We start from the raw sequence: 12,091 nt of genomic DNA, 5'->3' as shown, positions 1-12,091 counted from the left end.
GGAAGCAAAAGGAATCGCCTTAAAGGGGACGCGGCTGCCATGACTGCGCGTGCGCGCAGGCCGGCGCCCCCTGTAGGTGCGGGCGGGCCCGGGGGCAAAGAGAGCGAGAGCTTGGAGTCGGGCGAATTGGGTTCGATTTCTAGAATTCTCTAAAGGCAATTCACTCGCCAGCTTCATGGACAAGCGGCCGGGACATGGGCAAGTGACTCAGGCTCCCTGGGCCTCAGTTTTCTGCCTCTGTAGCACTGTCTACCTCACAGGCTTTTGTGAGCACTCCCTGAGGTGACGCGGGTAGCGGCCAGTGTGGGCCCCCGCGGGCTGTCACTCTGCGTGCGGGGCGCCAGAGGGAGGGAGCCAGGCCCGGGCCGCAGGCTGACCCCGCTGTGGCCTGAAGGAGTCCCGGACCGTGGGCTGGGTGGGGCTGTCGCGGCCCTCAGACTCAGGTCAGTAGCCCTCTGGGCGACCCTGCCCCCATTTTACAATCGCTTAGAACTGAGGGTCTAAGGTGGACTGAAGATGGGTGTGAGGGACCTGAGATGGCCTCCAGAACTTGGGCTTGACATTCAGGGGAGACTAGGAGGGAGTAGAAGAGTCTCAGCTATCTCAGCTGTTGCTGTGGAGTGCCTTCCACTATTTGTGCTTTTAATCCTCACCGAAGATGGTGGGATTCCGATATTACAGGTGAGAAAACGGAGGTCTCATCGTGAGGTCAGGATTAGAACCCAAAGCCGCGCTCCCAGCCTGTGGGCCGAGCCTCTCAGGAGCTCAGGTGGACTGCCACCTTGACACTATTTCACATTTACTACCCATAGTTCAGGGCACTGAACCTGAGGACGTTATAAAAATAGACGTCTAAAAAGAGCTCGTATATTAAAAATGAAACCTCTGTGGATTGATGCATGGGCAGATAGGCAAAAGCAAATACAGCGGAATGTTAACTGGAGAATCTAGACGGTGGGTGCATACAGTATGTTCAGGGTACCATACTTTAAACCTTTTTGTATATCTGAAAATTTTTATAATAAATGTTGGGAGGCAGGTATGAAACTTGTTATAAACAAACTCTAGGGGAGCCTGGCTGGCTCAGTCGCTGGTGACTCTTGATCTCCGGGTTGTGAGTTTGGGCCCCACGATGGGTGCAGCGATTACTGAAACAAATAAACTTAAAAACAAACAAGAACTCCATTAATGCTACCAATAGCAAGAGAATAAAACCAAACGTTTAATCTGAAGGTACAGTAGTTGATTTGTAGTTATACCATCTCTGACCGCTTTTTTTTTCTTTTTTCTTTTTTTTAAGTAGACCCAAGCCCATCATAGAGCCCAACCAGGGTTTTGAACCGAGGACCCTGAGATCAAGACCTGAGCTGAGATCGAGTCTCAGGCTCAACTGACTGAGCCACCCAGGCGCCCCCACCTCTGAGCCTTTTAAAATAAACAAAAATTGGGGACCCACACATAACTACTGAGTGTATAACCTTTTTGGAAAGTAGATTGATGGTATTCGTCAGGCCCTGATAATATACATAAGGCTTTTGGTCCAGTAATTTCACTTGTAGGATTTTATCATCAGGAATTAAGAAATCTTTACAATAAATGATGTATGCTCATTGCATTCCGTGCAATGAAAAAAAAAATTGGGGTGCCTGGGTGGCTCAGTTGGTTAAGCATCTGCCTTCGGCTCAGTCATTATCCCAGGGTCCTGGAATCGAGTCTCGCATCAGGCTCCCTGCTTAGCGGGGAGCCTGCTTCTCCCTGTGCTTGTGCTCTCTCTCTGTGTCAAATAAATAAATAAATAAATAAATAAATAAATAAAATATTTATTTTTTTATTTTTTAAAGATTTTATTTATTTATTTGAGAGAGAGATTGAGAAAGAGCATGAGAGGGAAGAGGGTCAGAGGGAAAAGCAGACTCCTCGCTGAGCTGGGAGCCCGATGCGGGACTCAGTTCTGGGACTCCAGGATCATGACCTGAGCTGAAGGCAGTTGCTTAACCAACTGAGCCACCCAGGCGCCCCATAAATAAAATCTTGAAAAAAAAAAAAAATTGAACCCGTGATAATAAGGAAGTGGTTCAACATAATAATGCTGAATGTTACACAATTATTAAATGATATTTTGAAGGATATTAAGGTCATGCTAATTTAGTTATAATTAAAATGACTTTAAAATGTCGTTTAAGGGCCACCTGGGTGGCTTCAGTTGGTTGAGCGGCTGACGCCATCTTGGCTTGGGTCTTGGTCTCACGTTGTTAAGTTTGAGCCGGAGTTGGGCTCTACTCTGGGTGTGGAGCCAACTTAAAAAAAATGTATAAATACATTATACACATGTAAGTATATGTTCTTAAGGAATCTATTAAATTGGTTGACACCCGTTGTCTCTAAAGAATGAAGTTGTGGGAACTTTCACTTTAGACCTCATACATTTCTGTAAAGTTGAAAATAGTTACTGCAACTATGTTTCATTTTTATATTCTGAAAAAAAGGGAAATGAAAATTTAAGCAGTACTATCCAGTTCTGTTCAAGGGAATACACATACACACACACATACACACACACAAACACATTGGAGGTTCCTCAAAAAAAAAAAAAAAAAAAGATATATGAAGAAAATAACTTTCCAAATGTTTGTGGAGATATCTGTGGTTGGAAATGATTTCTATATTTTTATTTATGCTGTTCTGTATTTATCAAATTGTCTGTAATTAGCATGTACTACTTTTATAATTGGAATAAAGCACAATAAATTATTTCTAAAATAAAATAGAACCATCTGCTGTATTCTGAATTATGTAAAGCTTCTAGTTGTTCTTTGCTAGCCTTCAGAAGTCAAGCAGGGAAGAGCCCTAACCAAATATGATCTTGAGTCAAAGTACAAAGCCTTGTAGGAGCTTACATATCCTGAAGGCATTCAGAAGTCTAGATGCCTCCCCATTTTTGGGGTGTGTTTAGGTGTGTTAATACCACTATCTGACTCCTACCACTTCTACATAATTGTTGCCTGGAAACCGCTCCCCACCCCCCACCCCCGCAAAAAAAATGCTGGTTGGAGACAATTTGATCATCTCCTAGGAAGAGCAGTGGAGTCAACTACGTAGCCTACTAGGACTCAAGGTGGAAGATTGCTCATAAATATTAATGATTCAGCTTATATTGTGCAAAGTCTGGCGGCATGCAATCGCCAGAGGGGTTCATGCCTAACTTAGAAAATGTTGTGCCCTAATGTGGAGATAGGGCCAAGCACAGCCTTTCAGAATTAGAAGGAAGACAGCTAAATTGCTAGGGGGCATTAATGATCATTCATGGAACCCTAAAGGTGGATTTTTTTTTTCTTTCTGTGAACCCAGGTACTAACTTTTGCAGGTTAGAACACAAGGCCAGAATTATGGCTTAATGCTTAAGGGGCTCATGGGTTCCATTTTCTACTAAGGCCAGAGACCCTAGGCAGGATCATGCTTTTGAGCTTTTGCATCATAAAGTACAACGCTATAATTTAGGCCCTATAAGAGGCCCATGGCATGCAGTAATACAATTCTTCTGTCCTCAAGGTGTATATTCAAGCTGCTTTTCAAACAGGCATTGAGAGCACATTTGTGATAAAGGTAAACTGCTGCGACACCCCCTAGCAAGAGTCTTAGAGATTATAAGGAAGGCTTCCAGGAGGAGATGTTTAGGTGGAGCCCTGAAAGACAAGTAGCAGTTAATCATAGGGAAAAAGGGGAACATGACAGATTACCCATATATAAGAGAGCACAGCAGACCAGGGGTGATCCCTACTGCCCTACAGTATGGCTGGGGCAGAGGATACAAATGGGGAAGATGGAGGAGGAGCTGGGGCTGGGGCTTGCAAAGCTTAGTAGGGTTACGGAGTGTGGACTTACTGAGAGCAACGAGTAGCCATTAAAGGCTTTAAGGAGTTATGTTGAGATGAGGTAGTTTCAGAAGGAAGTGGCAACTGAAAGGATTAGCGATAGCAGAAGGAGATAGGGAGGAGCAGACCAAGAGCTAATTTGACTAGAGGGCAGCTGAGGGATAACAGGGGAAGAAAGGGAGAGAGAGAGAGGTGTGGCAATACCTGCCACAAAGTGGTAGGAGAAGAAAGGGAAAAATGAAAGGGGGGGGGGGGTTGAACGGGGGGGGGGTGAACCACAGAGGCTGTGGACTCCAGGAAAACTGAGGGTTTTAGAGGGGAGGGGGTGGGGGAATGGGCTAGACTGGTGATGGGTATTAAGGAGGGCACGTATTGCATGGAGCACTGGGTGTTATACGCGAACAATGAATCATGGAACACTACATCAAAAACTAACGATGAACAGATACTAACATATCAAAAAAAGAGAGGTGGGGGAGGGGGAAAATCTTGGGGAGAGAGACAAGAAAAGGGGTCTATGTAGGAAGTACTGCTGTGTAATTGCAGTGTAAAGCCCCTTCCTGGGACTTCATAGATTCCTTTATTTAAAACTACATTATCCATTAGTGATTTTGCAGTTGGATTCTTACTGTTCTGGGAGGATAGGACAGTGTAGTCAGCCTGGCCTAAAGGTGAGTATAGGTAAGAACAGGGATACCTCCAAATGGCCCATTGACTAGCAGGTTGCATGGGGAAATAACATGGGAGCCAGTGCAGAGAGACCCTAGCTGGGAGACCACTGTAGTCCTCCAAGCAAGAGATGCCAGTGGCCTGACGTAAGCTGATAGAGATACATGCTAAGGAGGTCAGTTAGCCCAAGGAGACGATATCATAGGACATGGCGATAGACTGGGTGTGGGGACTGAGTGAGGAGGAGTCCTGGTTGATTTCCAAGTTCTTGGCTTGAAGAACTGGTTATGCCTTGGTAGCATTCTGAGATGGGGAATGGAGCAGAAGAAAGTGACCTACAGGGGATGAACAATGATGATGAGTTCAGGTATGTGTGGAGAACATAAGGAAGAATAAGAAATGTGACAGCTCTAGGCTCTATGTGCCTTCTCCACTAATTCTGGGTGCATGACTTGATGATGGTGGATGGGCATCAGAGTTCTCAGATACCTGGGGTAGGACTGTCCTTTCTACAGGGATAAGCTTTCACCTAAAATACACAGGAGCTCAATAACGTTATCATTCCTAATATGAAGAGAAGAATGGCACTGTTGTGCTTATCTTCAGATTGATAAGAAGGCTTTGATCTTGGCAGAGTGTTAAGAGTTAATGTTCATTTCCCACAGCAAGCCATTCACTAGGGAGTAGGGCAGTGCCCAATAAAAAGTAATAATAAAACAATTATCAGTGGGGATAAAACATTCTGTGAACTGGCCCATCTAGTTTTCTCCCTTTCCCTATGACATCAGTTCCCTCTGGCATCCCAGCAAAATGTTTTCTTCTGGGTCAGGCTCAGTCATGAGTTTCTCCCAGACTCTGGTCCTTGGGAGCAGTGGACAGAAGAGGAAGTGATGTGGGGAGTAAACCATCAGTGGGAAAATGAGTCACCTTGGAGAAACTGGTCCAGGCTGCCAGGGAGAGCTGCGGGTTGGGTCACTGTGGAATGTGTGCCTGGTCACATCACCGTGGGAGCTTTCTCTTTGTTATTCTTTGCCACTGTATTTGTGTGATGGAATAAAATAAAACATACTCTGTGGAGCTACATAATAGAGAACTTTGCTGTGCAGGGGAGGTAGGGGAGAAGCCGCAGCAGACTAGGTTTGGAGGGGGTTTGGATGCAGAGAGCTTTCAGGAAGCAAGTGGCATGTGTGGGAGGATGAGAGGAGGAAAAAGATAGGAAAGGTAATTCAAGAAGATTTGCAGTGTGTTGTGAATATTATTCCCCTTGGGTGTCTCCTTAAGAGACTGCAGAAAATCCTTAACATTGTTTTTCAGTTATTTTTGGGTAATAAGCTGATGTTGATTTTTTTTTTTTAAGATTTTATTTGTTTATTTGAGAGAGAGAGCTAGAGAGTGGCAGAGGGAGGGGGAGAAGCAGGCTCCCCGCTGAGCAGGGAGACCATGTGGGGATTGACCCTGGAACCCTAGGATCATTACTTGAGCTGAAGACAGACACTTAATGGCTGAGCCACCCAGGTGCCCCTAAGCTTTTTTTTTGAATGGGGCCAGACTGGTAGGAACCTCCCTTTTTCATGAGGAGGCACAATTAAAGCAGTGAGCATACTGAATTTGTAGCAGCTTTGTTGCTTTATTTTTTGTCAACTTGCTATATTGATGGAGTCCTCAAATTGCTTGTCATATCAGGGCTTCTTTTTCTTGGATTCTGGGGCCTCAGTGACCAGTGAATGACTGAGACTCCCTCCCCACCTAACCCCCGCCCCAACCCTGCAAAACTCTAAAAGTTGTAAAGTTGGATGCAGAATATTGCATGTGAACAGAACAGTCTTTATTCTGGGGAGAATATGCCTGCAGTGCTGTCCAGTAGAACTCTGTATGATGATGGAAACATTCTATATCTGAGTTCTATGCAGTAGCCATTAGCGTCATGTGGCTGTTGAGCTCTCGAAATGTGACTACAGCAACTGAGATACTGAACTTTTAATTGTATTTAATTGTAATTAGCTAATATTACTTTATTACTTTATAAAGATTTATTTACCTGAGAGAGAGAGAGAGAGGGAGAGGGAGGCACGAAGAGTTGGAGGAGGGGCAAAGGGACAGGAGGGAGAGAGAGAATCTCAAGCAGACTCCCTGATGAGCACAGAGCCCCAAGACACAGGGCTGGATCTCACAACCCATGAGATCATGACCCGAGCCCAAATCAAGAGTCAGATGCTTAACCAACTGAGCCACCCGGGCGCCCCAGTTAATATGAATTTAAATAGCCAGATGTGGCTAGTGGCTACCATGTAGGCTGGTGTAGGTCATCACTCTCAAAGATCTGTAAATCCACATCCCCCCAGAAAAGGTTAAGAACCACTGAGACCAATCACTTCCCTTAAAAGCCACATTATGTTGGCACATAGTAGGTGCGGTTAAATAACAATAAAAAATTTAAATTTTAAAGATCTAATTGACTTTATGTTTTTTTTTTTTTTAAGATTTTATTTATTTATTCGACGGAGACAGAGACAGCCAGCGAGAGAGGGAACGCAAGCAGGGGGAGTGGGAGAGGAAGAAGCAGGCTCACAGCTGAGGAGCCTGATGTGGGGCTCGATCCCGTAACCCCGGGATCACGCCCTGAGCCGAAGGCAGACGCTTAACCGCTGTGCCACCCAGGCGCCCCCGGCTTCATGTTTTTTTAAGTTTATTTTTAATTTTTTAGTAATCTCTACACCATTGTGGGTTGAACTCACAGCCCTGAGGTCAAGAGTCGCATGCTCCTCTGACTGAGCTAGCCAGGCACCCTCCTAATTAGCTTTATTAATTGATTCATGAATCAGGCAGCATCCAGTCTAGTAAGTAAACAAGAGCTCTAGAGTACTACAGAAAAGGAAAGCTTTTTAAAGATAGAGAGGGAATGGAAAAAAGCAAATGATTAGCAAAGAATCCATTGTTTTAGGCAAAGTCACCCTCCCAAGGGGAACTGAAGGGGCCTATCAGTAAACTTTCTAGTGTTAACCAGAAACTTCCCATGTTGACTGGTTAAAGATTACATTTCTGGGGGGTTGAAACTGCAGCTAGGTTAGATATTAAGTCCTGTTTTACGGACTTGGGGTCTTCACCTCAGTGACACGATTTCGGGCCTGTGGTTTTCTTTTCAACAGTGCTTAATGAACACCTGTTGACTTTATTAACTAGTACTTAAAAAAGAGTTCCTCTAGCTCCAGAAAAGGGGAACTGAGGTACAAAGTGATGGATGGGCTCCTCCAGTTCACCAGGTTTTATTTTCTCAGCCCCAAATTCCTTACCCTCAACCCAGTACCATTCCCTAAACATGCTCTACCCTGTCACGTACCTTTGAAACTCATTTTACGGCAGAGTAAACCAGAAACACAAGCAAAGGATTGAAGGGGTGTGAAATGATTAATGACGGCGCTAATGATACAGATATATATATACATATATATATATATATATATATATATATATATATATATTTGGATGCAGCAAGAAGATGCTTTTATTTAATAGACTCCTAATGTTTTTGGACTCGAATCAATTTTGTACTAAGCAGATTTTTAATGAACTCTGTCAATATAATTTGGTAACAGCACCTCAAAAATAAAAACATTCCTTAAAGGTAAAAAAAAAAAAAAAGGCAGGGGGGAATATCTGGAGATTTTTTAAAAGTAAAAAAGAAAAAAAAAAATGAACACAGAGCCAAGAAGCTTCTAAGCCACACGTCTCTCAGTGCTGACACGTGCAGCGTAGCTGAACTCCCTTCTGTCTGGCTGCGGCTGGCTCTCCCCCTCAGTCAGCACGTGTGCAGGGCTTCTGTGAATGTCACACTGACAAACATTCCCCGGAGCTAGGCAGCTGGAGACCAGTTTCTTTTGTTATTCTATCCTTTCCCTTGGGTTGCCAGTTGTCTTGTGACAGACTCCTTGAAGGTACCTGCTGGAAGCCAGGTTTTTGTCCCTTATGGAATGCTTCTTCCCCAGCTCTTAAGAGCCCATGGTGGTGTATGTGGCATCTGGGACTTTGGTGGCTTCCCCACTCCTTGCACACTTGACATTTGTTCATTCATTCGACTGATATGTATTGAGCCACAGAACAGCCTGGCTCTGTGGTGGCGCCAGGGACAAAACAGTGAACAAGACCCAAAGGCTGCCCTCCCACTGTTCACGGGCAACTGAAAGGAAATTATAACAAAGTGGGATATGTGCTACAAGAAATAATGGGGTGCTTCTGGGGCTCTTAAGTCAGGCTGGAGTGGGGTATTCAGGGAAGGCTTCCTGGAGGGAGTGGCTTGTGAGACCTGAAGAACCAGCTGGTGTCAGCCAGGTACTGAGGAGAGGAGAAGGAAGAGCTTGTGCAAAGAAAGCGGGGAGGGCGGAAAAGAACTTGGTGCTCTGGGGGAAGCTCAGTAGCTTAGCACAATATTGGCATGAGTTGGGGGTGAGGGGTGCTCCTTCTCCCTCTAGAACCACAGGTGACTTATGGTGAGAAGCCCCAATGTAAATCAGAGCCTGGCTGAGTTAGGATATATATCTAAGTCCTGAGTATTTCAGCTGCTCAGTAGAAATCAGTGTGAGTTGCCTTTACCACACAAATGTTTATTGTATATCTCTGAATAGGGTGATTGTAAAAGGGAGTAGGCTGGGAGGGAGGGGAAAGCCTGAGGGGACTGTAGCCTCACAGTCTCCGAGGGGACCGTGAATAGCAAAAGGGTGCTTGTTTGGGAACCAGAAGAGCAAAACTGGACCAAGCAAAAATCCAGTGATCCCTCCTGGCCCTTGGGAAGAAGGGCCACAGGGGGAGCTAGAATGTTTATTAATAATAACTATGATTCCCTAATAATAACTGGAAGCAACCTCCAGGTCCATCTGGTGGGGACCTGTCACAGGGGAAATGTGGAGGCCTGAACACTATGCAGACATTACAAAAACCAAGTCCATATATGCAGGTATGAAAAGATCTCCAAGATATTTATAGAACATCTACCGTATGCACCCGGCTAGATGCTAGGGACTCAGCAGTGGAGGAGTGAAGTGTCTGCCCCCTGGAGAGAGCCCCTATCTTGGCTCTTTATCGTGTGCCTCCCCCAGCTTCTCCTCCTCTCCCACTACTCCTCAGCCAGCTTCTCTAGGATCTGCTGTGTCTGAAAGTCTGCACTTGATCTTTGCAGGGGCTAATTCTTGGAACATTGATTTCTCCACCTCTGCCTCCCCAGTCTTTTGCTTGGCCAAACCCTCCGTGACCTCCGGATTCCCGACTTGGTGAGTTTTGCCATTCAGTGGTAGCAAGAACTGTATGAAATCCAGTCTAGAACTTTCCTCCTAATTTGTACCTCTGAAAGGCTTAATTGTGTTGCTGATTTGCAAACTCTTCTGGGGGGAGAGGGGCAGAGGAAGAGGGAGAGAGAGAATCTCAAGCAGACTGCCCGCTGAGCACAGAGCCCCACGCAGGGGTCTGATCATAACCTGAGCTAAAGTCATGAGTCAGATGCCTAACCGACTGAGCCACTCAGGCGCCCCAGGAGAGAGAGAATCTTAAGCAGGCTCCATGCCCAGCATAAAGCCCTACCCAGGGCTCAATCTCACAACCCTGAGATTATGACCCTGAGCTGAAATCAAGAGTTGAACACTTAGCCAACCGAGCCACCCAGCACCCCATGATTTATCTAAGCATAATCTAGCATCTTTCTGTCAAGTTCTATACAATATCTTGTTGGTATTTTAATTGGAATGGTGTTAAATCTATAAATTTACATGTGGAAAATTTTTTCATTCTTGCTATATTTGGCCTTCTCATCCAGAACCTTGATGTCACTTTCCATTTATTCACATCTTTTCTTTTCTCCTATTTGTGGCTTATAATTTTTATATCTGTTGAAGTCTGTGTATCTAGCACTATGCTAATACCGAGTGACTTCCTCTGGTGTCTTTTTTTTTTTTTTACATGTAATGTGTCGTTTTTCCATATCAATTCTCCAGTTCTCTAACACCAGCTCTGTATACAACAAATCAATTCAATTATTTAAGATTTTATTTATTTATGAGGAGAGTGAGAGAGAGAGAGCACAGCAAGGGGAGCAGCAGAGGGAGAGGGAGAAGCGGGCTCCCTGCCAAGCAGGCACCACTCAATTCTTTTTTTTTTTTTTTTGAAAGATTTTATTTATTTGAGAGAGAGAGCACGCTTGAGAGCCAGGGGGAGGGGCAAAGGAAGAGGGAGAGGGACAAGCAGGCTCCCTGCTGAGTGCAGAGCCCAATCCCAGAACCCCATCGTGACCTGAGCCAAAGTCAGACGCTTAACCAACTGAACCACCCAGTCACTCCAATTCAGTTCAATTCTGACACTACCCAGATTTAGTGCAGAACCCCACAGGTTAAGGGCTCAGTCCTGCAAGACTTATCCTTACTTCAGGCAAGGGCCACAAATAGGGTTCCCAGTGTACCCATAGTTTTCTTCTGGCTGACTAGAAATTTGGGGTTTCCAGCAGACTGAATGTTTACCCCCAAAATTCATACGTTGAAACCTGCCTCCCAGTGTGGTAGGATTAGGAGGTAGGACTTTGGGGAAGTATTAGTCCTTAAGGGTAGAACTCTTAAGAAAAGGACTAGGGCCCTTACAGAAGAGACCTCAGAAAGCTCCCGTTTCTTCCACCATGTGGGGACACAGGGAGAAGACAGCCGGCTATAAACCAGGATGTGGGCTCTCACCAGAACCCAACCATGTCGGCACCCTGATCTTGGACTCCCAGCCTCCAGAACTGCGGAAATGAATTTTGGTTGTTTCCAAGGCCTCCAGTCTGTGGCGTTCTGTTCTAGCAGCCCAAGTGGACTAAAACAGGAGTCCTGAGCATGGAGGAGGTTTTTAGAGCCATGAAAATGGAGACTATGAGAAGTGGCCCAAAGAGTGAGGCCTGGGACACGCCTTCCTTCAGAAGGCGGGGAGAAGAGGTGGACAAGCAGCCGAAACGGAGGAGCACTCAGGGAGAGAGGAGAACTGTGAGAGTCCCAAGGATCCTGGAACCCAAGCGAAGAGTGAGCTTCAGGAGGGAAGAAAGCAAATGGTGACAAGTACATCAATGGAGTGCTGAGAACTGGTCACTGGATTTAGCACATGGCAGTCACTGGTCACCCTGATCAACTGTTTTGGTGCAGTGAATTGAGGAGACCATGGACAATGGGCCGTGTCTCAGTCCATTTGGGCAGCTGTAACAAAATACCCCCGACTGGGTGGCTTATAAACAGCCAAAATTCATTTCTCATCGTTCTGAAGCAGAGACATGGAGATAGTAGCCCCCTTGCCCTTATCCACGGTTTCACTTTCCCTGGTTCCAGCTTCAGTCTGGAAGCAGATGATCTTCCTGGCGATCCTCAGAAGGTTAGTAGTAGCCTAACGCTACATCGCAATGCCTGCTCTTCACCTCGCTTCATCTCATCACACAGGCATTTTATCATCTCACATCATCACAAGAAGGGGGAGTTGAGCACAAGAAGATACTTTGAGAGAGAGATCCTAGTCACACAACTTTTATGACAGTTCTATAGTTGTTCTACGGT

The 12,091-nt window shown here is 45.4% G+C and overlaps 1 protein-coding gene across 1 annotated transcript in view; it reads left to right on the top strand.

The window, feature by feature from the left end:
* The first annotated feature begins 79 nt into the window (after positions 1-79).
* DYNLL1 (dynein light chain LC8-type 1) overlaps positions 80-12,091 on the top strand; it is a 31,209-nt gene continuing 19,197 nt past the window's right edge. Inside the window, exons 1-2 of the mRNA XM_026515007.4 lie at positions 80-443; positions 9,712-9,802. The gene's annotated coding sequence lies outside the window, so the exon portion shown is untranslated. The remainder of the gene's footprint in view (positions 444-9,711; positions 9,803-12,091) is intronic.

The sequence above is a fragment of the Ursus arctos genome, unplaced genomic scaffold, assembly GCF_023065955.2.
Source record: "Ursus arctos isolate Adak ecotype North America unplaced genomic scaffold, UrsArc2.0 scaffold_34, whole genome shotgun sequence".
NCBI lineage: Eukaryota > Metazoa > Chordata > Mammalia > Carnivora > Ursidae > Ursus > Ursus arctos.
This window is presented reverse-complemented; position numbering and strand designations above follow the sequence as displayed.